The sequence below is a fragment of the Peromyscus californicus genome, unplaced genomic scaffold (genome assembly GCF_007827085.1).
Source record: "Peromyscus californicus insignis strain IS unplaced genomic scaffold, ASM782708v3 Scaffold_21__1_contigs__length_65335640, whole genome shotgun sequence".
Taxonomy (NCBI): domain Eukaryota; kingdom Metazoa; phylum Chordata; class Mammalia; order Rodentia; family Cricetidae; genus Peromyscus; species Peromyscus californicus.
In genome coordinates, this window is record NW_026294514.1 from 25,951,074 (window position 1) to 25,956,130 (window position 5,057).

Below are 5,057 nucleotides of genomic sequence, written 5' to 3' on the forward strand. Positions count from 1 at the left end.
GTGTGTGTCTTGTGTGTGTCTTTGGGGCATCCCTGGGAAGGAGCCTCGGAGGCCGACTAAGCCTCACATCCAACTTGCCCCTAGCACCTGGAAACACAGGGGATCACGTTTTCCACCATACACAGGGACAGGAAAAAGGCTTCTACACCCAGATCTGGGTCTGTGGTGGGACCCAGGATTCTGCTATTTCTCCAAGGGAGGGTTTCCAAAACTCTCTGGACCTCTCTAGCTGACTCTTTAGAGGGGATGGGTGGTAAAGGAAAGCACAAACTTGCCTTCCTCTTCAATATCCAGAAGACGCTGGACACTGGATGCGTTGGTCTGCATGCAGTTCTAGCATTTGGGAGGCACAGGCAGGAAGACTGAGAGTCAAACCTAGCCTGGGCTACATGACATACAAACACCCGAACAAAGCGATACCAAAACCAAAACCAACCAACCAAACAAAAACTTCAGATGACATTGCGGTGGGACATGGGGAATGGGAAACATTGGACCTGGGAATCTCTTACCCCTGAAAGAATTTTCAGCCTAGGACAAGGAATTTCACTTGGGCCCCCCAAGGAAAACGCTGATGACTCTTGTTGCTGGACTCACACAGAAAGGTCACTTCTGAGTTTTCAGAAGATGCTCCTGGAGGGGCCTGAAGAACTGGTCCCAGATCAGCAAGTCAACCACAAAGAGATCTATATGGATACAGAACTGGGACCGGGTGGTGGTGGGCAGTGGTGGCAGCACACACCTCAGGTGGGTGTTCAAAGCCAGCCTGGTCTACAGAGTGAGTTCCAGGACATCCAGGGCTATACAGAGAAACCCTGTCTCAAAAAAGGAAAGAACTTTGGGCTGAGAGACTGGAAACTGAGTCACAGAGTATAGGGTGGGGGGGAAGCTGCTTTTTTTTTAAAGCAGTGATCTGTGTCAGGGCTCTAACATTTCCGTTCTGTTTGCACCTGAAGCCCCAGTCAAGCCCAGGGATTCTCCTTAACCTTTTGGCAGTGGGCCCGGGGAAAGCAAGCCGTCTTCCACCCCAGCACAAGGTTGCTGCATCTGACCCCCCTCTGGCCACGGAGGGTCCTCTTTAATGGCTTTGCCCAGTCTTCCTCTCATCTGACTTAACCTAGCACATCTGGAGATGTCGGAGGGACTCCTGGGACCTTTGGCAGGTGCCAGAAAGCAAGATTCCTAGAGCAGACCCCTGCCACGAACAGAGCTACTTCAGGGTGGAAAAGAGGGTGTCGTCCTCCTGCTCCGGGATAAACTAATTCAGCGAGTCCTCATGAGTTCCCACACCAAAAGCACGGTTACTCATTTTCATTGTACAGATGAGGGAACGTTTTCCAGAGGCCCCTTTTGCCCAGGACCAAGGTTGCTGCTCAGTCCTGGATTATGCATCCCCCTGTGGGTGCGCTTTATCCTGGGCCTAGTGCAGATGCTTTAAACTTCATGGAACAAGGCCATATCCTGGGGAGACTGCTGTTAAGCCTACCAGATGGGAGGGCTTCTGGGATGTTTCCAGGCCACTCTTCTGCTTACAGACATTCAGATAGCCACCTTGTTTAGGTTCTTTCCATGACATTTTGTGGAAGGCTCTTGATATTTGCCACAACCTGCTCTGTCCATCTTTTCTGTAGAAAGAGGGGGCTGGCTGGGTGAGGCGACTGAGTGTGTCTCCTGGTCTCTCACTAGAGGCCTAATCCTTTGAAGTTGAAGCTTAAGCCTGGCCATTGTTAAACACTGAGGCAATACTGCCTACATGTGGCAGCATGGGGAACTGCAGATAAACTCACTGGGCTTTAAACGTCCTAAAAGGGATGCAGGAACCCAGAGTAAGTCAAATGGAGGTGCTGCCTCATAGGATGGATTCTCTTCCTCCTCCTCCTCCTCCTCCTCCTCCTCCTCCTCCTCCTCCTCCTCCTCCTCCTCCTCCTCCTCCTCCTCCTCCTCCTCCTCCTCCTCCTCCATTTTCAAGACAGGGTTTCTCTGTGTAGTTGGTGCCTGTCCTAGATCTCGCGCTGTAGACCAGGCTGGCCTCGAACTCACAGAGATCCACCTGGCTCTGCCTCCCGAGTGCTGGGATTAAAGGCGTGTGCCACCCCTGCCCGGCTTTGGATGGATTCTTGAACCGTCTGACAGACTTCCTGAGTTAGCAGCTATGGACAGGGCCTGCGAATCTTTATGCATACCTCACGTGTGATTTCTACCGGAAGACTGGTGATTTAATTTGCAGGGCCTGGGACAAATGAATACATGAGGCCTCTTGCTCCAACATGACTAAGAACTTTAAGACAGTAATAGGAAAGCAGAGCACCAAAGCGTAGTGCTCTGGGTGATGTCTCAGATACATGTCCATGAGGCTGGCCCCTTTCTATGCCCTCTGGACGTCCAGACACCCTGCTGTAGCTCCTGCATTTGCTAAGTGTATCTTTAGTATTAGCTACCTACAACGTGCTAGTTAGGAACCCGGACTGCTGTTGGGAAGAACTTGTTTTGCCCTGATTATGAACTCTGTGTCTTTGTGCATATTTCTGACTTCTGTACACCTTTTAAAATTTCATCTCTGAGTAGTGGGATAATGTCTATCTCAAAGAAGGGCTTGCAGAATAGAAAAAATCATTTCTGTCATAGTAAGTATTGGCGAAATGGAGTTATTGCTGTGACCGAAGCTTCGAGATACAGTGCTTGGATGTGGATCTGAAAGAGATGGTGGCTTTTGTCCTGTAGTGTTTATATTCCAGTGCTAGAAACAGCCCACAGTCAGTGCTTGACCGTCTTTGGGCATGATGTGGCAGAGGTGTGCCCTCCGGCAGCTGGGACCGTGGGGCAATGAGGAGCAGCCGTGAGCATCTTGGAGTGGTAAGGGGAGTTGTAATGAAGACATAGAAATGAAAGGAAATGTGTGTGTGTGTGTGTGTGTGTGTGTGTGTGTGTGTGTGTGTGTGTGTATTTTCTAAGGAGTGGGGGTCAGAAAGAGGGAACAGCACATGGAAGGCCTTCAGCCCTAAGCTGTACTCTAACCTGGAGGCCTGGACATGACTGAAGACATGTGTGGTGTTCACAGGGCACAGGCAGAGGGGTAGCTGAAGAGGAATGCTGTGGGGGGACCTATCAGGAGGGATGTGGGTGTCTTGCTGAGGGACTGAACTTTGGGCTGGAAGCTGGGAGATCATTTACGTCAAGGATGGGCAAGATTAGATTTGTGTTTAGAAAGGGCACGGTGGCTGAGAAAGCCATCCAAGAGAATGAGACCTGGAGGGGGGGGTGGATTTGGGTCCAGGAGGCAGAATTGAACATGACCCAGACTAGGACTAGAGAAGATAATGAGAGTGGGTGAGTTCAGAGTTACCAGGGAGCAGCTGATAAGCTCCTCAGTGAGGAGTTGGGACTGAGACCTGCGGGTCTGGCATGGACATCTGGGAGGATATGATGACATCACCAGAGACAAGGAAACTCCAAGACTCGGAGTGTGGCTGAAGTGGACCAAGGCAGAAGGAGGGGATGAATAGGGTACAGAGCCATGTGGTCTTGGACCAACCGCCATCCACTGTGGGTGAGTATGGGAGACCGTGGACGCCAGGCTCCACTCAAGACTGCAAGTGTCCAGGTAAGATGCATGATGGGAATGTGCCATGTAGATCATGCCTCCCGATCACGAATTGTGCAGACCAGCCAAGAGGCAGATTGCTAAATGGCCACAAGGCTGTGAGCAGGGAGTTAGAAGGTGGGGGTTATAAGGGTCAGATAAGGCCCTGTGTGTGTGTGGGAGGGGTGGGCATGAGGAATGCGGAGTGAGTTAGGGTCACGAGGAACAGTTGGGAGGAAAATCCTGGCTCCTGCTCCCTTCAGACATTGCATGGGCAATAGCGAGATGAGCAGTTTCCAATGGAGAAGCCAGAAGACTGTCCCGGGTGTTACCACACGGCAAGCCACGCAGTGTGCTCTGCTCACATCCCTCCTGACACCTGTTGCCTCTCCGCAGCATTTCCTGCACCTTTCACAATTCATTTCTACCTAAAACACAGTGTTCAGGTCTCCGGTTCTGTGACGTGGAGGGCTGAGAAGCGCCGGGGAGACGCTCCCAAAGGACCAGTGTACAGTGAGAAACGAGGCCCCATTTACTGTGGGACCACAAGAGCTGGACACTAGCACCTCCCAGAGCCTCAGCATTGAGTTGGTACAGGATGGACAGCTCACTGCCTTGATTTCCCCAGCTGTGCGGGGCCTGTAGGATGTAGTCAATGGCACACTTAAGGGGCGGTGTATTGCCCTAATATCTTTGAGAATAAACGCGGGCCATGGAGAATTGGGCAAAGAGCCCAAGGGCTGAAAGAACCTAGAAAGGAAAGCCACAGGGAAACCGAGGCAGAAGGCAGAGGGTGTGGTTAAACCCGAGCAGTCAGTTCATAGCTTTGCTTTTTTCCTGGGCATAAACAGGAGTAGCAGGTACCCGGGAGGAGCAGAAAGTAGGATTCACCTGGGCCAGGGGTTTCTATGCATTAAGAACTTGTAAACGACTGGTATAAGTGACTGAAGAGCATTCTAGAAATGTCTTCCTTAGCATCTTCTCCAAGGAGAAGAGAAGGTGATTTGTCTAAGGGTGGGTTAGACCACTGGATTTGCTGACAGTGGGGGAGATTATAGCAACAACCGTAGAGCACACGTGTGCTCACGGTTCCGTGTGCTCTATGTAATTTGGCTCCCTATAGTGTCTCAGTAAAAGCTCTGTAGGCTTTAACTCCTGCCGCAAAGGAGCAGAGAGTTCAAGGAAGTGGCAACTTAAGTAGAATGGGTGCTGTCTGTGGGGACCGGCCTTCCTCCACTCAGGGGCCCTCTGGAGGGTGCACCCAGGTCTGGATCCTTTCTCCTTTCTCTCCTGTCGGCAGCCTGGGTGCTCACAGAGCCCTCTGCCCCAGGAGGAAGGCGACGCAAGCTAACTGGATGCAGAACTTTATTAAATAAATGCTTTGTCACGACAGAAGACAAAGGTCGGGGAGTAACAAAAACTGTAAGTTGAATAAACAGAATACAGCAATCGTCACTTGGCAATAAAATGTGAGATC